At 42.8% G+C, this 25,723-nt stretch overlaps 1 long non-coding RNA gene across 2 annotated transcripts; it reads right to left on the minus strand.

Moving 5' to 3' along the window:
- Positions 1 to 477: 477 nt before the first annotated feature.
- On the minus strand, positions 478 to 25,723 carry LOC115352421. 2 transcript variants are annotated; one of them, XR_003927140.1, is made up of 4 exons: positions 24,927 to 25,723; positions 10,979 to 11,070; positions 10,174 to 10,292; positions 478 to 1,444 (listed from the first exon to the last, which is right to left on the minus strand). It is a non-coding gene; the product is annotated as an uncharacterized LOC115352421 (long non-coding RNA). The 2 variants fall into 2 exon arrangements; XR_003927139.1 differs by lacking the exons at positions 10,174 to 10,292; positions 10,979 to 11,070 and adding an exon at positions 20,535 to 20,711.

The raw sequence follows: 25,723 nt of genomic DNA on the forward strand, positions 1-25,723 counted from the left end.
CTTCTTGACATATACTTTCTCTTTTGTTGCGTCGTCCCAGCAATGGGGCTGGCTGATCCCATGCAGAGCAGAGTTTGTTGTTAAAATAACATGACAGACATTGTTTTTTGGAAGGAATAGATTTAAAGCATAAATCTCATAAAGACAGGCCAACTGTAGTGGAAACAAATCTGAAAGAGAGTATATAAGGCAGTAGTTTCATGCTGTAGTAGGCAGTCACTTCTTGCTGTTTCCTGCATATGTACCTTTGTTTTGAGGGTGCTGATTTGGGACAGCCCATCACAAGTGAGTACACCTGTTCCCAAAACTGCATTCGAAACACTTCCCTCACCTTCCTTCCCTGCCTCCAAACCAAAATAACAGTGAAAAGTTTCACAAAAATCAGTATGTGTGCATGTGAATGCAGGGAATGGTACCCATTCCTCATGGGTTGGGTTTTTTTTTTATTTCTCTTTGGGAAAACACAAATTCTTTTGAAAGAAATAAAATAATTGTTTATTTAAAAAGTAAACATATCTGCAGGAGAAAAACAATTTTCCAGTCAGTCCATGCAATTTTCCTTGTTTCCTGTGGAGAGTGAGTTCACAAAGTCAGGCTGTATGTGCTTTTGCTCCTCAGTGTTCATTGACCCTGCAGCAGGTGTAACCAAGAGGAACAGAGGTCTTACAGTTAAAAGCCTTCAGGTTTTGTGAAAGCAGACAGCCAGGTAGAGAACAAGGGAGAGATGTGCCTCAAATGAAGGTTTCACCTGCCGGAAGCAACACAAGGGAGAGAACTTGCAGAAGTTACCTCGCCACAAGGAAAACTTCAGTCTAGTTTACTCCTCTCAAGTGCTAAAAAGTCAACCTACTCTTAAATTTAAATCCATAGGAAGCCAGTGGTTCTGCATGTTAATATTAATAGAAATAACTTTGCTTATTTTTATTTTGACACTCTTCTGTATTTTTTAACTCGGACCACTTTTTATTTATTTATACATCAGCTGCTGAGATAGATTGAAATCCATATCCACGTTAAGCTTTCTCAGGCTTTTTATGCTTTAATTGTTGGACTTTATTGCTTGGTGATGGTCTGCCTTCCATTGAGGGTCTTCTCTGTTTGTACACTTTTAATTCAATCCTGGATAACACCATTTTTTTAGAAACCATTAGGAAGAATATTGAGGGAGGAAAAAAATAGAAAAAATAGAAAATAACATTCAACAATAGTGAAATCAAGAAATACTGTCAGAGACGTAGTGGACAAACTGGAGAAGATTGGCTGTCCTCTGTGACATATCTAGGCTGCTTCTAATTAATCGTAGCTGCCTTAAACACAACTGGTGGTGGCAGAAAATAGTTATTCTTCACTTTAAGAAACTTCAGGTTTTTTTCCAACTTGAGAGGAGAATTAGAAGGTAAAAATGACAAAAAAAATTGTTGCAAGCTTGGCATTTAAAGATTTTCTGCAAAAAAAGAAATTTAAAAAAGATAGTGTCATTCATGCAAAACGTTTCACTCCAAATTCAACATAAACCAAAATAAAACTATTTTAAAAAGTTCAACCTAAAACTGAAACATTTTGTTCTAATATGTCAAATCAGCATTTTCAGTTTGTTGGATTTCTCTTCTCTTTTTCTCCCCAAAAAGAAGACAAATATGGCTGACTGCAAGAAGTCTTCTTATTTCAGTATAGTTTCAGATCAGAAGATTTTGTTTAAAAAAAAAAAACCACAAAACCAGCACCTTTGGCAAAGTTCTTCCAACCAGCTCAAGCACAAAATAGAATTTTTACCTTGGGGAATATAATTGAAGTTTACTTGAGTGTGGTACAGTAGATGGCAGACATTAATTTCTATGACACCTCTATTTTCTAGGTATTTATTATCATTCATCCCTCCTGAACTCTTGCTAGAATTCCAGTCCTGCTGCCTTGGGTAAGATTCATCCAACGAACAATATTATCTTCTATGATAAATTACTAGTTGGCTCAATACTATGTATGATTGCATATCTTATCCTGCTATACAGACAAAAGTATACATTTGAACTTCTAACAAAAATCTATTCCTAAGGAGGTTTTTAAATTATTAATCACATCAACTTCCATGGCAGCACTGAGCTTAATTGTTAAATATTTTAGCTACTGGCTTCAGCAACCAATGTCTCCAGAAATACCTTTAAGATTAATTTTAACAAAAGTGGACCGCTTATCTATCTCTCTTATCTAATCCTTTAGTTCTTTACGCCATTCTCTTTTCCACATAATTATTCCCAAAACTCTTAGATATATTAAAAAGGAAAAGTCATTCTGTGAGAACTGTAAAAAATGGTTTCTAGTTGCCGAAGATGATGTGAGCTTTAATGTTCTGTTGCTATTATATAAAAATGGGAAATTAGATATATGAATGGCAAAAAATATATACAAAAATGTAGCTATATAAAAATGGGAAAACAGGGCTTGGAGGGCTGTGATGAGTTTTATTTAGTTTGATAACTTCAACAATTTCTATTAGACTAAGATGGGATGGCATGAAATTCCCTGCCATACAAAGCGTGTGTTTTTCTGGCTATTCAGGTAACAAGGTAATGAAAGTTCTGACATACTCCTTCACTCTAACTGGGATGATATTAGACTATTAACACTTTTTGACATCATCTACTGATCATATTTTGTGAAGGAAAATTATTTTTACTTGCTAGAACAATAGAGTAAGCATGAGCATAAATGATATTGTGGTGTAAGTACAAAGTTACGTAGACTGAACAGAATATACTACAAGAATATATCCCAAGGTGGGGATACTCTACATGTACTCTACATAGTTTGTTAAGGAATAGGACAATTAAATGACACAGTAATAAAGTTGGTATTAAACTTTAAAGTTGATTCTGCAAACTGACAATTTGATGAATTGTTGCTTAATCTTGTTTCTTTCAGGTTATGTTTTGTGTGTAAAAAAACATTTTAATGTGCTTTTTTTTAATGCATTTTAACACTGACTTCTAATGTTAATTATAGTTATGACTCTGGCTCAGGACAATGTAAACACATTTCCCAACAATAACCACCACGTTGGACCTCTTTTCTCTCCAGACATAAACTTAAGGAAAGAAACAGAAACTGTCCTTTTCTTTTTTTGATGTTTACAGATTATAGAGTCTGTTTGCTCAGTGAGCATCCTGACAAAGCCCTTTTCTTCCTGATTGTTTTCAGGAAGGATGCATGAACTTAATTATAATGGAAACCTTTAAACTTGTATCAGACTAAGCTGGAGCTGTCCATGGGTCCAGAAGCAATTGGAAAGAATGATGGAGCATGTAGATGCCCGCACTAACCTGCACGTGGACTGTGCATCTGTAAGTCTTGTTTCCTGAAGAAATTACTCCAAAAAAATTGCTATATCTTTGACACATTTTCTTTCTTTTGTTGCAAAATATTTCTTTAATTTCCTATGCAAATTTGTGTCCAGCACTTCCACTTTTAGACAGCTCTTTTCAAACTTACATTTATATTTCAGCAATGTGGATTTAGTTGAACAAAAATAAAAATGTTTCTAAACAGACTTTTCAGTTCAGTCTGCCCACAGACAGGGGAGCAGACTATTAGGGAAGCCAATGCATGTTGGACCAGCTCTCTTGATTTTAGTAGGAAACATGCAATAGTTGCTGTTCTTCCCAGCTCTGTGGCTAATACCAGACCTTGCAATAAAATTATAAACTTTTGTTAAAGTACAGAAATGAGGTGAAATGCTGGAAAGGATGATGCTAGTGTGAATTAAAGGTTCAGAAACCAGAAGGAAAATGAGTCCAGACACATATGACCTTGAAAGACTCTTGAGTTTCTTAAGTTTGTCTCAAGGTTTGCCACTCTTTTGGGCCTGACTTGTGGTTTTTGAAACTCAAGGTTTAACACTCAGTTGCTCGACTTTTTGTCCCCTGTCAGTAGTTCTCAGTTACTGTAGGCACTGGAATATTGTAATAAAATCCCCTTTCCATGGTCTGCCTTTGGTGGGTCTTCTGAATTTCTTCTGCCTTGACTCACGAGACCTGTGTTGGGGAAAGGGGCTGCTTTGATGCATTGTGGATGGGAAGAGAGCTTGAGACGGGGCTTTGACCAATGCAGGGGTCTCAAGCGATAGCTGGCAGTGGTGTGATGCCACAACCCTCATCTTCGGCCAGTATGCCAACCCTGGTTATTTTGCAGGTCATAAAAGCTGCTGATTGATTTTGCCTATCACAGGGTGGGAAAGAGGCAGTGACACCTCTTCACTGTGTATGAAGTATGGTGGTAGCTCTGGAGAGGAAGAAATGAGAGGTATTTCTGTGACTTTACACACCTTTGGTTTGTAAAACTTGCTGGATATTTGTTGGACCTTTGGGCAGTTGCTCTCATGATTCACACGATTATTCCTCACGCCGTTAAACCATTCAGGTCAGACAGCTGAAGAAATAAGGGCTATTTAGTAAGTCCTATTAAATTATTCCAGGAAACCAAGGTAAAACTTTAACACTGTAATTGCCAGTTAGAATGCAACTCTTAATCCCTGGAGTCCAGGGCATGTTTCACCCTGCCGGGAGGTTAAATACAGTGTTTGATATTCCCTGTTCTACAGCAGTGCCACTAGTTTTAATGAGATTTACCCGCTTTCATTAAAAGTGCAGCCACTTAATCCTTAAATCCTTTCAGAACTTTAAATACCTGCTTGTAGCTATTTATTTTATCAGTTTTTTTTCAGCAACTGCTCCTTTTATCTCTCAGTCTCTGACTTGTCTACCCAGACTGTCCCAAATTAACCTTCATGCTGCTCTAGGGTGCCTGCTGATACAGAAAAGCACCTTGTTTCTTTTATTATTCTTGATCTCTGTAAGTGCTTTGATGTTTCTTTTTTTATTCTTGATCTCTGTAAGGGCTTTGATGTTGCTCTCATCATGCCATGGACCATGGTTTGTTCCTGCCATTGGTCTGTGACAGTGTCCTCAGCAGCTTTCTAAAGGCATCTGTTCCCTGACTGTTCAAACCATCCTGGTCTTGTGATGCACTAAGGGGCATCTAAACAGCGGCTTATCCAGAAAGAAAACATTGAGACTGCTTGGCCTTTCCATCCTTTTCCAGGTTGCATCCCCAGAACAACCTGAGTTCCCAGGCAGATGTTTCACGGGACAGCATGGCTGAGACCAGCTCTGTACCTCACCAGAAGCTCTGTGGCCTCGATAGGATCCCACCCTTTTCTTTCTTGCACTGCTTTGTGCTGCCGTGTCACCAACAGGGAGTTTGCAGAATGGTTGAGGTTGAAAGTGACCTTTGGAGATTGTCCAGTCCAATCCTCCTTCTCAAAGCAGCTTCAGCTGCAGCTGAAGCTACTGCCAAGTTACGCAGCGTCAAATGGGCTTCCAATCAGCATGCCATGCAAACCCCATGTCGTGGTTTAACCCCAGCCAGCAACTAAGCACCACGCAGCTGCTCACTCACTGCTCCCCCCACCCAGTGGGATGGGGGAGAAAATCAGGGAAAAAAGAAGCAAAACCCGTGGGTTGAGATAAGAACAGTTTAATAGAACAGAAAAGAAGAAACTAATAATGATAATGATAACACTAATAAAATGACAACAGCACTAATGAAAGGATTGGAATGTACAAATGATGCGCAGTGCAATTGCTCACCACCCGCCGACCGGCACCCAGCTAGTCCCCAAGCGGCGATTCCCCGCCCCCCCTTCCCAGTTCCTATACTGGATGGGACGTCCCATGGTATGGAATACCCCGTTGGCCAGTTTGGGTCAGGTGCCCTGGCTGTGTCCTGTGCCAACTTCTTGTGCCCCTCCAGCTTTCTCGCTGGCTGGGCATGAGAAGCTGAAAAATCCTTGACATTAGTCTAAACACTACTGAGCAACAACTGAAAACTTCAGTGTTATCAACATTCTTCACATACTGAACTCAAAACATAGCACCCTACCAGTTACTAGGAAGACAGTTAACTCTATCCCAGCTGAAACCAGGACACCCCATCCATAGAAAGGGTGAGCCCATTTTGGTGATTCAAGTTACTATAAGATTTTCTTAAAAGAAGACAACTCTCTTCAGCATTTCCACCATTAAACAAAAGGGATGTTTGCACGAGAACTTCTTGCCACACATTTAGATAAAGGCAAGGCCACACAGGTGGTGTGATCGCCAGTGCCACGTGGAAGCTGCCTGCAGGCTCCTCTGTTACCACGAGCTGGCTGAGCTCATCCTCAGGCTAAGGGGTTTGTGCAGTAGGACACGGACTGAAGGCCAAGCTGCACGTGCAGCACAGCGCAGCACAGACCTGCACCCGCTCAGGTTAACTGTTAGGTGGATCCCTAACTCCTCCATGTGTAGTGCTCTCCTGGTCAGGATCACTACACCAGTGGTGAGCGGAGAGGAAGGATGACCTACGTCAAACTGCTGGCAACGTTCTTCCTAATGCAGCACAAGATGCTGTTGGCTTTCTCTGCAGCAAGGGCACACTGCTGGCTCATGGTCAACTTGCTGTCCACCATGAACCCCAGAATGTTCTCTTCAAATCTGCTTTCCAGCCAGTCCACCCACACTGTGTGTTGGTGCATGGAGTTATCATCCGCAGGAGCAGGACTTTGCATTTCGCTTTGTTCAACTTCGTGAAGTTCCTCTCTGTCCGGTTTTCCAGTCTGTCCATGTCCCTCTGAATGGCAGTTCCGATATATCATCCTCTCCCAGTTCTGTATTATCTGCAGATCTGGTGAGGTGTCATCATCCAGGTCATTAATGGAGATGTTAAACAGTATTAGACCCAGTATTGACCCCTAGGATACAGTACTAGTGACTAGCTTCCAGCTGGATTTTGCTGCCTTTGCTTGATTTTTTGCTTGTTAGGATGGAGCATTCCTGAGCATGGAGTAGGTGATCCTTAGATATCAACCAGATTCCTTGGACCTCTTTTCTCTCCAGGGCTGCATCCCATGGGATTCTTCCAAGCAGTTACCTGAAGAGGCCAAAGTCTGCTCACACGAAGTCCAGGGTTGTTAATCCTACTTTTTGCCCTGCTTCCTCATCTCAGAATCCTGAACTCTACCTTCTCATGGTCACAGCAGACAAGACTGCTCCCAATCTTCACATTCCTGATCAATCCTTCCTCTTTTGTACATACAGTCTAGCAGAGTGCTTCTCCTTGTTTTCCCATCAACTATGTTAGGAAATTGTCACTGATGTGTACCAGAGACCTCCTGGATTGCTTATGCCCTGCTGTGTTGTCCCTCCAGAAGCTATCGGCATGGTAAAAGTCCCCCATGAAGACCAGAGAATGTGAAGGTGGGGCTTCCTCCATTTGTCTGAAGAAGGCCTCATATACTTCTGCTTGGTCAGGCAGTCTGTAGCAGACACCCACAACAATGTCACCCATGTTGGTCTGCTTACTAGTCCTGACCCATAAGCTCTCAGCTGGCTCATCACCCTTTCCTAGACAGAGCTCCATGAACCCCCATGGTACTCCTATATAAAGCGTACCTCCTCCTCACCTTTCTAAAGACCCTGGGTCCTTCTTTTGCAGCATTTCAGTTGTGTGAGCTATCCCATGTCTCTGTGATTCCAATGAGACTGTAGCCCAGTAACTGTACACAGACTTCTAATTCCTCCCACTGTGCCCTGTGGTGCATGCATTGGTGTACTGGCACATCAGAGAGGCACCCTGGCATGCTGGTTTCCCAGAAAAGGTATGGGAGGTTTCTGCATAATGCTGTTCCAGAGGCGCTTCCTTATTTATGTGCATATTCTTGAGATGACCCCACTTCAGCCCTGTTTTGTTGCTTACAAGGTCCCTTCTGTTCACATCATCCCAGACTCTTTGCTTGCTAACCGCCATCCACCACTTCTTCACTCGATTGCTGGTCGCTCTCTCCCTCATCATTCTTATTTTAAAGCTCTTCTTATCGGGTTGGACAGTCTGTTGGCAAAGGTACTTTTTCCCGCTTGGTCACATGGATCTTGTCCCTTCCAAGCTATTGTTGATCTTCAGTGAGGGTCCCATGGTCATAGAAGCCAAAACCTTGTTGCCTACACCAGCTGTACAAACAGTTGCTGACTTGCAGGATCGATCTACTCCTTCTCAAGCCCTTCCATCTCACTGGCAGGACCAAGGGGAACACCACCCGGGCCCCCATGCCCTTGATCATTGTCCCCTGAGCCACGTGGTCACGCTTGATATGCTTCAGGTCTCCCTCGGCAGTATCATTGGTGCTCACGTGGAAGAGCAGGGGGAGTAGTCGTCTGAGGACTGGACAAGATTTGGCAGCCTCTCTACAATAAGCAGGGTCATAGTTCCTCCTGGGGAACCCCTATTGTGTCTTGTTGTTACTTCTCAGTCCTTTGGGTTATTTAAGTTCATGTGAAGAGTAGCCTTTATGTTCTCTAGTCAAAGAAATAATTGTTCAAGTTCACAGGAAACCTGCTTCTGGAAACAATGTCCTATTATACGTGTGCTGCCTCTCTGACATTCCACACTCAATACCCTTGTAGAGGTAATATAATATCAGTATTATGCTAACCTGGGATGTGTCTGTCTGCAGCTACTACTATGTGTGTATACAATGTGTACACATTCTTGGTCAATTGAGACTGGTGATAGTGCACAAAAATTTCTTGCTTTTCATGTGCAAAGTGCTGTACTATGTAGAATGCTAACTAAATGTCACACACGTATTAAATATTGGCACATTAGGGAAAACCATGTTAATCTACACTGTAGATTGAATAAAGACTTCACTTGCTTCCTACTATGTTTTTAGTCAAAATGTAGCAGTTCTGGCAAAGGGCTGGCTTACCTTTGTTTAGCTCTGTTGATTTCATCAGGAAGATTAGTAGTAACAGGAAAGATTCAGTGAACTTTGACTGATAAATATAATGCAGAAAAACCTGAGCAAGGGTTTCCCAGCTCTGCTCTATAGTAGTTTCCAATAATACTGTTTACAGTAATTTCTCACACACACAGTCCACACAGCCCATAGGCCTACAATCATCTGCTCTAGTCTCGCGATTCTCTTTTCCTCCATATGAGTTTTGACATCTTTCCCTGGTCCAAATTGCTCTGCAGCAAGAGAAGACCAAAAGAGAAACACTCCAAAAAGCCAACCCCATAAAGAAAAAATGTGTAAGAAAGAGATAAAAAGAAGGAAATGGAGAAGGCTGAGGGACCAAGTGGAAAGAGAAGGATGGCAGCAACGGTACGAGGGCCTGACTGAAGGCTGTCTACCACTCTCACTGTTCTCTGCCTGCTGCTAGATTGCAGAGTGGTGTTTGCAGTCTTGGGAATGTACAGAAAAAGCATATCAGATTATGCTTGAGATTTGTTGTTGCAGGTTGTCTTAAATTTCTCTGTTTTCAAGTGGTTTAGTTGGCTGGTTTATTTGCTCTTTACCAGCCTGAATTTTTCTCAGCTACAGTCTTGTAAAAATATATGCACGTGGCCCATATTATTGACAATAACAGAAAAGCTTGATCTATGCTTTCTAACTCCTTTTACCTTAATAGGCGAAGTTATTTACAAAAGGACTTGCCACTAAGAAAAATTGGTGGTGTTCAGAGCATCATTTTTGGAAAGTTAAAACATTCACTAGTCTCTCACCCCCTCTCTCTTCTCTCCTGTCCCCATGCACCCCCTTTTTAAACCTCCAATGCAGTGTTGAGGACCAGGAGTCTGAGCAGGAGTACAAGGCCTCCTATGACTCCTTTAGTCATCATATCTCAGTATTGCAAGTGGTCTCTTAAATCCTGCAATTGAAGAAATGGTCAAGCTCTGTATCAAAAATAGCTCCTTTGCCCCCCACTCCTGGAAGGCTGTTCCAGAACTTCACAGTTTGGATCGTTAGAAAATTCTCCCAAATTTTCAGCCCACATCTTTCCTTGGGGAGTGTAAATAAACAGACCATATGTTCTTTTGCCAACATTGTCTTTTAGCTTAGAAGTTCCTCCTCCTTTGTGTTTTCCCTCCTGGGAAAATAAAGAAGCAATCATGTCCCCTTTTCAACTTCATTTTATTAGGCTAAATAAAGTAAGTTTTTTTTTTTTTAGTTTCTTTTCAGATGATCTCCTTCCCAGATCATCCTACTTGTGTTTGCTTTGCGTCTGTTACAGTTATAAGTCAACCTCTTCAAACACTGGGATTAGGTTCATATACACAGTATTGCAAAGGAAGACTTACCGATGCCTAGTGCAAAGTAACTTGTATTTTACTACTTGCTGGAAATGCCTTTCTTGATGCATTCTAGGATTTTCTTAACTGCTTTCATAGTCTTGTCCTACTGATGTCTCGTAATCATCCTGTAATCAAGCAGTACATAGAGTCCTCATCTTCATTCTTTTCCAGTCCATGAACACATAGTAGAGAGGAGAAATTCTTATTGATCTCTAAATATACACTCTTATACTTAATTTATTTCATCTCACTTCTGTAACTCTAGTCCTCCAGTTCATGCAGTTTTTTGATTGATTTCCTAAGCTTTCTGAAGAAGCCTGTTTAATGAACTAATGATACAGGTCTTCATCATCACAGCCAAATAAGCAGTCCTTCTAGAAGTGAAATTTCCAGTTTCAACTCCAGATATTTTTGGCAATGAGAAAAAACCAAACCAAACCACAAAGCAACCAGTCCCCCTTGTCCTCTTCATCTAAAGAAACAATTCTTTATGCAAGATACTGTCTGTAAAAAAAGCTGAAAAAGTACATCAATTCTTAAAGAAGAAAAAGAACAGGAAAAAGTTTGGCTTCATTTGAAGTGGTAATATCGGGTGGTCATCAGCTTTGAAAATAAGGTTATGGAGGCAGGGACGCTGGGGAATGTACAAATTAGCATCTACCTGAGCCAGTTTTGGAGTATAAGGCGAGTTTGTTTCTGTTAGATTGAATGAAATGCCTATTGAGTCCGCAGGCAAGGATGTTACAATTGATTGTCAATAGGGCTGAGAAACCTTAGAAGGGATTATTGATTTTTGCAAAATTAGTTTTACCCATGTAAACACCTGAGCCTGCAGCATTCCTGTCAGTCACTCCTGTGCCAGTGTAGCTAGAGTTTCTTGAGGGGTGGAAGGTTGACCTTTCTCTGCAGAAGAAATAACAAGAAGAAAGCTGCCTCAGTATTTTCCAAGGAATCACGCTTTCATAGAAAAATATTGACTTTGAAACACAGCATCTGATGGCATATCACTTTCAGAAAACTTCTGCAAAAACATAAGCAGAAGTTGGCCTCACTTCCAGCCAGTCCCAAGGCTTGGAGCCCTCCGGTTCCTGCAGTCCGTGGCTCTAGGGCAAACTTTGTGGCCCATCTCAAGGGGAAAGGCAGAGAACCCTCTGATTACTTACTGGCAGCTCTCCACAGCAGGAGCCCTAGGAGGTTTTGGATCACTTCTTCATGGTACAGAAAATTTGTGCTGTGCGGGAATGGGTGAGGCTCTTCAGAGCTGGGTAAGACTCAGGATTCAGACTGTGTCACTGAAACGTTTAATTTCAAAATGAAAAATTCTGCACAAAACAGCAACATTTTCCAGCTGGGGAATTTTGGGGTGTGACAAACGGCAGTGAAGAAATCTGGTCCCTAGAGACTTCACCTAGCATATCCTTTAAAAAGCTGTCCTTTATTTCTTCCATTATTAACACAACCACCTGCTGTACTGCTGCAGGGTCATCTACGACTGCTGCTGGAGGGAGACGGCTGGGGAAAAGCTGCACGCTCTCAGATGGACGCTGCACAGCTGAACGAGCAGCCTCAAGCCAGCTCTCAGTGGCGAAAGATCCCACGGAAAAAGAAGGTAATTCCATTCCTCAGCACCAACAGGTGCCGCAAGTAAGCATAGAGTGAATTGTTGGAGTGGGGACTCTCGTCAGTTAACTGGTGGAGTCCACCAGTTGCCAAAAGGGACATAAATGTTTGGAGGTCACTGTAAGTTTAGGTGAATGCAAGGCAATGGATCAAACAGGTTGGCCCAGTGCAGGTGGAGTAAACACAAAGCAAAACACTTAAATATTTGCAAGACTTAAGGAAACGTTCAGAAAACAGAGGCCCTGCTGCTTTGTATCTGTGGTGGTTTTTCATTGCCTAAATTCCTGGGTAACCTGGAGATTTGTCTTTTTCTTCCCTGAATGGTTCCCCTGTGTTCTTGACAGCTTTAAAGTTGATTTTATCGGCCATATGAAACAATACAAATAAAAAAACCTCAAAAGGCAGTTCTTGGGTTGCACATTTTATCAATGGTCCACAATATCTTTGGCTGATGATGTACGTTAGCGGAACAGTTTTCCAGCAGAAAATACAAATTTCATTGCATCAAACTATTCTGCAGGAACATAATGAAACCCCTGGTCTAGAGCACAGCCAACAAACAGTGGCTTGCTCAGGGATGCAAAGAAGAGGTCATCGTCTGAGTTCAGATCAGCTTAAACACTTTCAGGTATGGTGGCGATGTGCCCCAGGGCACTTTCCCCAGCAGATGATGGATCATCCTGTTCCTGCCAGGGCAGAGACGTCTACCCAGGCGGAGGTTTGGGTGGTGAACGCAGCCCTGCGAGTCCCAGGCTGCAGGTAGTGCCTGCGGCTTCTCTGAGGCTGGTTTGGACCACGGGACCCTGTTTGAGGGTCGACATCTACTTGGGAGAGGTGGGATCCACTTCACTAAGTGGGACAAAGGCATCTTTGCCAGCTGGACGGCTGACTTGGTAAGAAGATCTTAAATTAGGAATTATGTGGGAGGGTTAACGGCAGCCCTGTGAGAAAGTGATGGATGGGGCTGACGAGCAAAGAGACTGGGTGATGTGTACAAAAGCGAAGAAAAAATCAACAAATCAAGGCTTAAGTGGGGTCACCTCCCACATTTGCATGTAAGCAAGGAAGTCCCCACAAGGCACGATTGAGGCGGGGGGAAGGGAAACAGAATCTTTCAGGGAAACAGACTCTTTCAGGGAAACGAGCATGCTGGGGTGCCTCTCTGAAGTGCCTGTGCACCGATGCACGCAGCACGGGGAATAAACATGATGAGTTAGAGATGTGTGTGCAGTTGCAGGGCTACAGTCCCACAGGGATCACGGAGACGTGTTGGGATGGCTCCTGTGGCTGGAGTGTTGCAAAGGAGAGATATGGGCTCTTTAGGAAGGACAGGCTGGGAAGACCTGGAGTTGCCATTTATATGAGAGAGCAGCTGGAGCTCTGCCTGGGGATGGATGAGGGGCCAACTGAGACCTTATGGGTGAGGATTAAAGAGAGGACAGGTAAGGGTGGCGTTGTAGATAAGGGGGGCATCTGCTGGAGACCACCTGACCAGGAAGAACAAGTGGCTGAGGCCTTCTATAGAGATAGGAGCAGCCTCATGTTCCCAGGCCCTGGTCCTCCTGGCAGACTTCAGCCACCGCAATATTTGCTGAAGGGATAACACAGCAGGACCTAAGCAATCCAGGAGGTTCCTGGAGAGCACCGATGACAATTGCCTGACCCAAGCGGTAGAGGAGACAATGAGGAGAGGTGTTCTACTGGACCTCGTACTCACAAATAAAGAAGGGCTTGTTGGGGATGTGAGGACTGAAGGCAGCCTTGGCAGCAGGTGAATTCATTAAGATTAAGTCTCATCTGGAAGGAATTAGATTCACCCTCCATAAGACTGCCCCATGCCATCACTCCAAGTACAGTAAGTGGGTATGATCAGGAGATCAGCTTCAAAAGCACGGTTCTGATCCAAACTAAGGAAGAACAGCAACTTTCCCAAGGCTATGAGTAAAGCCAGAATTTCTCATCACAGTCATGATCCCCACATTACTGCACCAGGTGTCTGTGTGAGGGAGCCTCTGCAGGTCTGCAACTAGGATGCAGTGTGCAGATACATTTTCAGTGTGCAAATACTTTTTCAGTGTGCAAATAAGTCATGGTCTTAGCAGAGAGGATAAGCATATTTAAAAATCAAGTTTAAAATGAGTAAGGCAGCTACTGTGCAGGTTTATGGGGCTAAGACAAATGGTATTGATATACCGTTTGATGGTAACAACACACAGAAATGGCTGGCGAGTATGGTTAGGCTAGAAGTGTAGTAGAACCGCACACCCCAGTGTTACTTAGCATACTAGCAGGCAGACCGACTGGGGGAACTTTGTTGCTGTCTTAACACACTTGGCTGAAATTAGATATGCATTTTCCTCTCTTGTCTTGCTAGAGGAACACCTATCCTTCTGGTTGGGAAGGCTCAACAAGGAAACTGCTAGTTTCTTGCAATCTAGCTTTACAGTGCAGATACTTGCATTCCCTTGCTTATAAATGTGCAAAGCCTTTTCTCCTGTGAGTATTGCCAGCGTTATACAGAGTTTAAACAAAAATGTATCAATTCTGATAATATTTCTCACTGAGGACTTTAAAATTACAGGAAACTGTAGAAGTAATGCAGCATGTTTATCTTAAGGGCCAAGAACAGCTGATGGGATTTTATTTGGTCTGAATGGGATCTTAAGAGGTAGTCAGCAAAGGAAACTACATGTGGATATTCACTTTCTCTCTGTCTTATGGATTGTAATCAGGAAGTTTTGATTATTTTGGTTTTTTATTTTTTTATCTGCAAACCCTAGTATGCTGTCTTCAGGCAGAAACCTGTGTATTTTAGACATTTGCAGCCAGAGAGGGTCTTAATGTAGATTTGAAACTAGAGAAGATATTACTAATTTTAGATTTCTGTCCAGGTATGCAGCTGTGCATAGCTCTAGTCTAAGTTGTCTTGTGTGTGAAGTAAAAAGTTCTGAGCCTGCAATTTCAGGTTTGTAATGATGACTCCTGTATCTTCTCTGATGTGATGTAAGGAAAAACATCTTCACCATGAGAACAGCTCAATGTTGGCAAAGCTCCAAGAGGCAGTGAAATCGCCATCCTTGGAGAATTACAAAACTAGGTAAGTTTTGAGCAACCTGATCCAAGTTTGAAGTTACGGCCTAGGAAATTGGCCTAGAATGAACTCCAGAAGTCCCTCTTCATCTAAATTCCCACAGAAATACTAAGTGATTTTGTTGTCCAGCCACTGCCTCTTGCTCAGGCCTCTCCCTTGACAGTGTTGTGATCTGCCTTGTAGGGTGTGCTCTTACAGGAAGGAAAGGTACCACCCTGCTTGCTTTCTGCCTTTGAAATAGCTATATTTGAATCAAACCACTGTGATGTATTGAGTGATGGTGTGGTTACTATGATTGCTGGGAAACCAAGGAGTTAGGTACCACGACGGCATCTACATCTGTGTTTGCAGTGGATGGTAGTCACCCAGAGCTCTTAGCAGTCTAAACAGAGCCTGAAGATGTTTCTAGACCACAATTTAGACAGCTTTTGCATGTTTTCAGCATACAGTTGTGAGACAGCTTGTTGGTTGAACAAGTGAGGGCAGGAGCTGGTGCAGGCTTTAAACTGGAAGAAAGGTCTAATGCAATTCTTCACTGATGCTGCCTGAGTGAGGCAACTGGGCTCCGTGAACCCATTTTTTTGTCTTAGAGTCTCCACGGATGACAAAGCACCTCTGCCATATGCAATATTCTTCTTTATGAGAGGCAGCACAACGGAGTTAAAACTGAAGTGTCCTAAAGAACTGAAATGGAAAAAGGTAAAAGACACCTCCTACCTCCCCGTGAATTTCTCTTCCTCAGCCAGTTATGAGTTCTCATTCTTGTGTGCCTGCCTAGGTTTGTGCTTGCGCTGGAGGTGCTCTTCACCCCCCAGCCCAGGCAGACTCAGCCCACCCATCCCTGGCTGCAGGGCAGTGTTGTGACAGCCAGCTCCACGTTTCCTCCAGTGGGGCAGAGGTAGTAAGGCCAGCTATCCGCTTATGTTTAATAGTCCAAACCACCCACAGAAATCGCAGCCCCGGGAACCTGGGTTTTGGGTACTTCACCCAGGCTGTCCAGCACCCTCCAAGAAAAAACAGATCTGTTGAAGAGCAACAGCTCGCTAGCCATCCTTTTCATTTAAGAGATTTTCTTTTCTCCCTAGCTGTTTGTGCTCCTGTTCAATCACTTTAAACCACCCTGGGACTGCTCTGCCTCGGCTGCTGCTTATCTTCAAATTTCTGAGGGATCAGCTGAGTATTAGAAGTGCTCAGTGTTGAAGTGCTTTTTTATCCCTGTGGTTTAGTGCACCTGGCTGAACTTGCTGACAAATCTCCTTAGCTCCAGCGCTATGGCTTATTGTAGGTTCTTAAGAGATACTCTTGCTCCAGAAATTCTAGATGAACTTCAGAATTTATTGATGGCAGGGTTGCTTTTGTTGTTTTCTTTTTCCATGCAGAAGTGCCAATTTTATTTATTTTTTTTTCTGTTTTCCAGGAATTCTTGTGGGGTTTGTTTTTGTTTGGGGTTTGGTTTTTTGGTGTTTTTTTTTTTTTGTTAAACTTTTCCAAATCGCACTTGGACAATTTTAAAATATGGATTTTTTTGGGGGGGGGGGGTGTTGGTTGGTCCCCCCCCCCAACAACCCTTTAGATGAGAGAATAAGCCTACTACCACATAAAAATTAAATTATCCAAGGGATATCCCTGTGCTTCAAGAATCATTCTTACTGCTTTGAAATCAATGTCTGTCTGTCTGTGGGATTTCACCTTGTCTTTCCCCTGTGGGACAAGGTCTTCCTTAGGTCTTTTCAGGTTGAGAAATGCAACTCCCACTCATTCCTTGTAAGTACTTTTTGAAAACTACACCGGAAAGGTACATAATTCATCAGAAAAGAGTTCTGGTTTCCAAATAGTTGAGTTATATCTCCTCCCCCTGCCCAGTTCTGTCTATATTCACCCACTGACTAAAGCCAGGAACATGCAGTGAAATAGGCAGGCAGGGATTTAGCCCCAAATGTGTCTCCCTGCCCTTTGAAAATGTTAACAGAGCACTTACACAAGCTCACAGCAGGCTTAAAATGTGGCCATCCAGCAGGAAAACCCTTTGCTGAATTTCTTAAATACAGATCAAAGTGCAGCAAGTGTGTTGCTTTTCATGTTCACTAACCACTTTAACCACTACAAACCTTATGTTTTTCTAAGGAACACTGTGCTGGTTGTGGCTGGGAGAGAGTTAATTTTCTTCATAGTAGCTGGTATGGGGCTATGTTTTGGATTTGTGCAGAAAACAGCGTTGATAACCCAGGGATGTTTTTTTTACTGCTGAGCAGGGCTTACCCAGAGCCAAGGGCTTTTCTGCTTCTCACCCCACCAGCAAGGAGGCTGGGGGGGCACAAGGAGTTGGGAGGGGACACAGCCGGGACAGCTGACCCCAACTGACCCAAGGGATATTCCACACCATTCCATATGACATCACACTCAGCATATAAAGCTGGGGGAAGAAGGAAGGGGGGGGGGGGGACACGTTTGGAGTGATGGCATTTGTCTTCCCAAGTAACTATTACGTGTGACGGAGCCCTGCTTTCCTGGAGATGGCTGAACACCTGCCTGCCCGTGGGAAGTGGGGAATGGATTCCTTGTTTTGCTTTGCTTGTGTTCACAGCTCTTGCTTTACCTATTAAATTGTCTTTATCTCAACCCATGAGTTTTCTCACTTTTCTGATTCTTACCCCCATCCCACTATGGGGGTGTTGGGGATAAGTGAGTGGCTGTGTGGGGCTTAGTTGCCAGCTGGGGTTAAACCATGACAAACACATATACAAATACCCCGCTACACAAATCAGGAGCAATCTGAGAACTGGAATCGACCAAATCTTATTTCCTATGCGTGCATTCAAAGATGAATTGTGTAAGGGTTCTTTGATGTTAATAAGTGTTGAGGGTTTTTTCCTTCAGAAGGGAAATTTCTAGGTTTTCTCTCCTTTGTGTAAAACATGGAAACTTGCTATATCAGAGACTTATGCCTTTCTGTTATGTTTTGTTGAAATTGGCCGGTGCTGGTAGTGGTGTTTGCTAGAGAGCCAAGGGTAGCCATTTGGTCAGGGAGAAATCAGGTGGCACCTGACTAAAATGCAGTTCTTGGACATTTTTAGCACAGGTTCTGCTCTGAGGTCATGTTTTATGACCTGTTTGTAGACACGCTGGCATGACAGCCACCAGGAAGTGAGCCAATGAGGGTTTCTAAGGCTGATTTTGTTCAGATGCTATTCAGCGTCTTACGGAAGCCCCTTGCATCCTGCATGGGAGCATCAGTGCTCCTGGGGAGTCATTCTCATCTCACAGATATGAAAAGGTGTTAGAGCTTGGCTGTAAGTGGTTGGTGCCTCGACATTCTTGGACAAATGTTAACTTTGCATATGCTTCTATTAAGTTTGGGAAACTGGTCTAAAAATGTCAACGTGGACTGGCTCAATTATTGTAAAATACAGTTTATACTAATATAAAGTATTCCAGATTGAAAGTTGTTCCTATCTTCTCCTAACACTATGCTATTTAGAATGAACTTGAAAAATTTGTGGCTTATTGGATCATCTTCACTGTAATCTTGCTGCGTAACTTCCAGGAGTACCACATTTCAGTTACCAAATAAATCAGAGGGCCTCTCAGTGGAGTATGTTACTTTGTGTACAAGGCTCTGATCTTATCTGTGCGTTAAATGGTAGTTTTTGACAACTTTGGAAGCCAACATAAAAAAATGTAGCATTAGCAGATTATTATCAAACTAGTAAAAAGCTAAGGAATAGATGCTTGTGTAAGAAATAACATGTGTGAAATGGATTTCTCCCCCACCCCCAGTAATAAATCCAGCTCCATAATGATAGTGCTCAGATTAAAGCTGTAAGTCTGCAAACATGCACTCGTAGGGTTCCCTTCTTCTAGGTGGGAAGAGGTCCAGGCTTTTGTGGAGTAAAATTTCATATTAGTATTCTTCTTATAAATCTTCCTTTGGTCTTAAGGGTTTCTGCCTTGGTTAGGAAAGTTCATTCAAGGTTGGCAGCTGGTACAAAAATATTGGACTGTCCTCATGATCAAACTTTTATTTTTGATACAACTTATGGGAGAAAAACTTGACTGGTTTTGCAGTCCTCATCAGCAGACAAATTTCAAAATAGGAGTATGACAGACCTCAGCTGCATGGGATTTAAACCTGAGTGACTGGTTTGGACAGGAAAATTCTCTGTTAGTGTTTGCACAGCAGTGGAGAATAATATAGCCCATATGTTGCCTGGGACCTTTGGGCAATGTTTTAATATGGACTTAAAGTATCTACTCACTTTATTTTCGCTGATGTCATAGAATAGTACATCTAGTCTAACAAGTTTAGTGATGGTGGGTATGACACTGCATCTAGCTCTTCCTGTATGAAGCCTAGGACCTTTCTGAACCATGAACATAATTTAGACTTTCATGAGCTGATGGATTGGGTCAACCACAACCTCATGAAGTTCAACAAAGACAAATGTGAATTCCATCCTCTAGGATGGAATGACCCCATGTGCCTGTACAGGCTGGGCACTAACTGGCTAGCGAGCAGCTCCACAGGGAAAAGCTTGGGATTCCTGCTGGGTAACAAGTTGAACGTGAGTCAGCAGTTGTGGCTGTGAGTCAGCAGAACATTGGAATGTGTTATCAAAAGCATAGCCAGCACCTTGGAGGAAATGATCATACCCCTCTACTCAAAACTCAGTCACCTCTGGAGTGCCGTGCCCAGTTTTGGCCCTCCCCGTGCAAGAGAGGTATCAAGTAACTGGAGTGAGTCCAATGGAGAGCAACTAAAATGGTTGGGGGCTAGAGCACAGGATATACCAGGAGACGCCGAGGCTGCTGGGCTTGTTCAGCCTGAAGTAGAGAAAGTTGGTGGAAGATCTAATTGCAGTTCTCCTCTACCAAAGGGAAAGGGAGCGGAGTTATAGAGAAGACAGAGCCAGGTTCTGCAGAGGTGCACAGTGAAAGGAAAAGAAGCAACGGGCACAAGGTGCAATAAAGGAAATTAGCACCAGAGAGCAGGACCCTCCTTCCACCTGTCCCCCTACCCCAGGAGGGGTGCAGCACTGAACAGGAGCCCAGAGATGCTGTGGGATCTCCATGCTGGGAAATACTCAAAATTCAACTGGACGCAGCCCTGAGCAACCTGCTCTAGCTTTGAAATCAATCCTGCTGTTAGCAGTGGGTTGGAATAGAGACTTCTAGAGGTCCTTTCCAACCTAGATCTTTCTAGGGTATCTGAGTACTTAGGGAGTTACTAAGAACTTGGAAGACGATGCTGTCTTACAGAAACAGCTCAGAGTATTAGCAGATGTGGAATCACAATGTCCTAGCAGAGCTCTGGCAGAGGCTGTGATTCGGTCTCCTTGGACATGAGGAAATAGTTGTTAGGACACTGTCACACAGCACAATATATTCCCCTTTGAGCTGGCCACAACAGCTTATCAGTACAAAATGACTGTGAATTTCCTAACCTCTCTAACATTACTTGAATTGATCAACCATGTGAAGTCATATGTGCAAGGCAGGCTGCCTTCTACAGGATGGACTGATGGAGCAAAGAGAACAGAAAATAGAAGAAAAGATATAGAACTATATATAGAAAAGTAGAACCAGGAGTGTTTTTGTAATTCATGAAGCATTATTCATGTGACTACATGGAGGGGGAGGAGGCGTAGGTATGTCCTACCTGTGAAGATGGGACTTTATGCCCCCATTAGCAGTGACCAGTACAATGCATCGTATGAGACCTGCTGCAACAGTAGAAGCCTATTCCCCTCTTTTCTATTCAGTCTGTCCCTGGCAGTGGTCTGCAAGACTGTGACAATGTCAGGCAGGCCATCTCTAGTTAGATATAATCATCACACTAAGAAAATATTGAGAAAGAGCAAAGTCATCCATGTGAAGAACAGGATATAAATGCAGATTTTTCTTTTGCAGTGAAACTACTAAATCATGTCCTCCCAGCCTGAAAACTCAGTTGTTTGCACATGAAATTGGAGAGAAGAGGGTATTTACTCTACCTGATCCCTTTGGTTCCCTACTTAAAAAATAAAGAGCTTTGATCTGAAATTAATGAAAGAGAAGCATAATCTGTTTTATACAGATGTACCCAGGAGACTTTTCAAATAGTACTTTTTTTTTTACTTGTATTTCTTTTTTTTTTTTTTTATTGGAGGCAAGGAAACTTGGCAAAAAAAAAAGATGTTTTTTGAAGCTGACATGCACAGTAATTTTTTTATCTGACTCTTTAACAGAGACTGCATGAGGGGATATCAGTCCCTTGACTCCAGAGTTTACTCTTGTCCATGCAGATTTGATTCCCCACCTTACTGCTGGAAAATGCATGTGCTGGAGAAAAGGACTTTTGTGATTAGGATGGTAAGTGGAGTGGTTGCAGGCTTTTAAAAGGTCCATTCTATATGACTTCTATATGACCAGTGAGTTACCAGAGTTATGCTGAGGGGCTTTTGAAAAATCATAAAGTGTTGGCTGGAGGGTGCATCTGGAAATCTCTAGTCTGTCCTCCTGCAAGGGCAAACTGCCAGCCAGCACAAGGTCACATCAGTCGTGGCTTTCCCTATCTGAATCTTGAAGACCTCCGAAGATGGGGTTTCTGTGACACAGGAGCCCTTGAAAATTATACCGTCATCTGTGTTAACTCATCATTCCACAATAGGTAGCATGAAGTAGCTTTGCAGGAATCCATGACTAAAGAAAAGAATGTGCCTACAACTGCAGAAATAAAGATTGATTGGTTTGTTGCTTTTAAAATGAATTAGCATATTATACTTTAATAGTTTAAGCCAGATCTATATTTGGCACCTATACTTCTAGAAAAGATTAAAAGGCTTTTGTTTCACTGATCCTTAGGATAATCAGGCCTCAAATTGGAGATCAGGACATGCAGAATGGGTTTAGGGGAGTTAATTATTGTTTAGAAACCGAGTGGCTTAGATTTTTTGCTGTCTTTTGAAAGCCCTAAAACCAAACTGGTTTGCCTGAAAATGTGAATATTCCACTATGGATGTATTGTTTCAAGAAAAAGCCTTGTGGCCTTGGTCTCCCATTGTGTCCTCTGTGTTTCCAGGTGATGGTTTTGGGAAGCCTCAGAAGCTGGGGAGCCATATACTGTTCTTTATTAGTTTCCATATGTTTGCACAAACCCCAAAACAATTCAGTGCTGCACAAGCCTCTAAGGAGCTACCATTTTATGGCATGATTCAGGGCCGAAGCTTAGAATCACAGAATCATTCGGGAGGGATTTCTGCATGTCGGTAGTCCAACCTGCTGCTCAAAGCAGGATCAACTCTGAAGGCAGACCAGGTTGCGCGGAACTGTCAAGTTGGGTCTTGAAAACCTTTAAGGACATCGACTGCACAACATCTCTGGGCAACCTCTTCCTGTGCTTTGTTATATTGCTGTGCATTTTCTCCAACGCTTACATCTAGTAAGAACCTCTCTTGCTTCAATTTATGACCATTATCTATTGTTCTGTAGCTGAGCACCTAAGACCCTGGCTCCTTATTCTCAGTAACAGCCTGTCAGGAATTGGAAGGTGACTTTAAGGTATCTCCAAAGCTTTATCTTCTTCAGTAGAATCAAGCTCCATTCCTTCAGCCTCTCCTCACAGGAGAAATTCTCTAGCCCCTGGACAATCTTGGTGCCCCTCCCTTGAACTCATTCCAGTTTGTCAATATCTTTCTTGCACTGAAGGATCCAAACCTGGAAACAGTATTCCAGATGAGGTCTCATGAGCACTTAGTAAAGGAAATACTGATTTTCCTCTATCTACTGGCTACGCTCCTGTTAATACAGTGTAGTATGCTCTTAGCCTTCACCATGGTCATGGCGCACTGCTGATTCCTGCTTAGTCCATTGTTCACTAGAACCTTCAGTTCACTTTCAAAACCAGTCAAACCTTAGCAGGTAGTTAGTTCAGCTCAGGTGCAAGACATTTTTCATTTGTTAAGTTGAATTTCTTGAGATTCCTGTAGGCCTTTCCTCCAGCCTGCCTAGGTCTCTTTGAATAGTGGCTGTGCCCTTGATGGTAACAAGTGTATTCACAGTTTGGTATAATTTGCAAACTATATGAGGGTGCACTCTTTCTCTTCTTGCATGTATTTGATGAAGATGACACTGAAAATGACAGGACAGGGCTATTGACTAGAATAGGTTCCTGCAACACTCCACTTGTAACCAGCCTCCAGGTAGAGCCCTTTTGATCCCAACGATTCAGCCAGCTTTTCACGTAGCTAATTGTCCGCTCATGTAGACTGTAACTTCCCAACTTGGATTCAAGAATGTTGGGGAAGAACGCATTGAAAGCTTTACTAAAGACAAGATAAACAACATCCACGGCCTTCCCCTCACTGTATATCTAATCAGATTGTTCAGGTTTGATTTATCTTTGGTAAATTCATGCTGACTCTTCCCAGTCGCCTTTTTCTTCTTCATAAACCCAGAAATGGATTCCTGCTCCTTGATCTTCCCAGGGTCTGGAATGAGACTGACTGACCTGTAGTGCACTGTATAGTCCTTCTCATCCTTTTTGAAGGTAAAAGTGCAATATTTGCCTTTCTCCAGCCACCCAATCTGCCTTTCAGACATGATGAGACTGGCTCCACTATGACATTATCCAGCTTTCTCAGCACCTTCAGATCCACCCATTCTGGTCCCATGGACTTGAAGGGGTTGAGATTTCTCAAGAGATCCATGACTTGTGTCTCCCTGACTTGTGTCTCCAGACACAGCTGTGAAGCTTCTGGTCAGAAATAGGTGTGGGAAGCAATGAAAGAAGTGGTGTATGCACTGTGCATTTTGTTGCATTTCCCATGAGCAAAGTCAATCTCATGAGAACTGGCTGGGTGCAACATTGCTCTATGTTAATACTGTTACTTACACTCACCTGTGCAAGCCTGTAAAGTGACATACTACACACAAAGACCAATTATGCGGTAGACTTGGGCACAGCGTTGAAGTGGGAAGGATCACCAAATACTCAAAAGCTCTCCATGGGTCTAGTCAGCGAGTTTTGGAGGGGGCAGCTCCTCACAAAGATATCAGACCCATCCTATTTCCAGTTCTGAAGAGCAGCCCCACCTGGGGAGTTTAAGACTGATAACACAGAGAAATTAGTGTTGTGAACTTCAATCTCTTGCTACTGTGAGTCTGGCATAATACCTGTTAGCAAAAATACAGTCCGTGTAGTAGGATGACCCTGTCTACAGTGCAGCAGAGCAACGTACTTTCTGGCCAATAGACAAAAAAATACATCCGCAGGTATTGCTTCCTGATGAACGTTAACCTATTTTTAAAAGATTCCCTGAATTAGCTGCTTATGCTTTAGGATTTTTTTTTATGTTTCGTCTAAAAGGGTGGATAATCATGGCTAAAACATTTTAACTGGATTTCGTATAGGTCTATGTTCAAATATATGAGCACAGCAGCTGTTTCACATTTCCTTGACATCCTGTCTGGGTCATCTTTTTATTTTTTCTGTCTCCCCCATGACACCCAGGAGTCCTACTCTGTTTTCATGGCGAAAACACAGAGTTTTTGCCTTGGACTTAAATGAAGCCAAAAAATTGGGTTCTTTAAGTTTTTGTCCTACTCCTACTGCTTGTGTTATTTATTAGGCAAAACAGCAAGGAACTGCTGCTTAGAAATGTACATCTCTGTTTTGTCAGGTAGAAAAAAACCTGGATATCACTGTACATGTCTTATCATAATGGTAAGTGTTAAACAGTGCAAGTAATTTACATTAATAATGCAATTGAATGAGCTTTTCTGTCAATTCAGCTGAGCACATTATGTGGAAAGCCCAGATTCCCCGCCCCCCCCCCACTACAAAAGAATGTTCCTTTCCTTCTTAGACTTGGTCAAGAAAATTACTTCAGGAATAGAAATGAATTATATAAGGCTGTACCCTGGCCATCTGACAATCTTACATCTTCCCAGTAGGCACAGTACTAACTTTATCCCAGCACAGCGCTCGGGCTAATATGAGTCATCTGATAACCTCCTCATTGTGCATTGACCTCAACCTTGGACCAAAATAAACATAAATTAAATTACAAACCTATACTTGGTACTCTCACACTCTCTTTAGTGTCTCTGAAGCTCTGAGAAGTGTGGCAGACTTGGAGGCTTCGCTTTCTTTCCATCCGGCTGTTGTGAAATGGGAGCCGAGTCTCAGAATATATTATTGCCTTTGTCCTTTAAAGAGCCTGTGGGCCTGATCCTGTTTTCGGTGGGTTCAGCACTTATGCCGCTCTGTTCATTGCAGGTGAATTACTTCTGACTGACGCTGGTATAAGTGCAAGCAGGTGTCCTCTGTCATATGAGAAAAACATTGCATCTTTCTCTGAAGGCAGGACCTTGCTTCTAATATCTCATTTCTTGACTTTCCCTCTGATTGCATTAATGGATGGGAAGGATTTCTGTAGTTTTATAGTATTCTACCATCCTCTCTGCCTGAAAGCCACATGCAAGTTGGGGATCTCCAGGAGGAGAATAGGGCATCTGGAGCGGGGTGGGGTGGGGGGATCGGCGACAGGCTTTTTGGGATAAGCTCTTCTCTGAAACAAATCTGCTTTGAAGACACAAATCTTGATCTGCCTCCACCCCTCTAGCTAGAGGTCCCTTAGCTGAATGCTTCATCCAAGAATGGCCAGCTGAGATGTGCTCGATGTGACAAGAGAGTGATGGCACTTTGCCACACATGGATATGGGTTTATTAGAGAATTGGGCTGAGGCAAAGATAACCTCAGCTCTGGGGCTCGCTCTGCCACTGATGTGCTTTGTGTCCTCAGGCCCTCAGCCTGCCGGGTCTTTTCCCCATCTACAAAAATGAGCCCATCACTAAGGTTCTCCTGT

Source organism: Aquila chrysaetos, chromosome 17 (assembly GCF_900496995.4).
Source record: "Aquila chrysaetos chrysaetos chromosome 17, bAquChr1.4, whole genome shotgun sequence".
Classification (NCBI taxonomy): Eukaryota; Metazoa; Chordata; class Aves; order Accipitriformes; family Accipitridae; genus Aquila; species Aquila chrysaetos.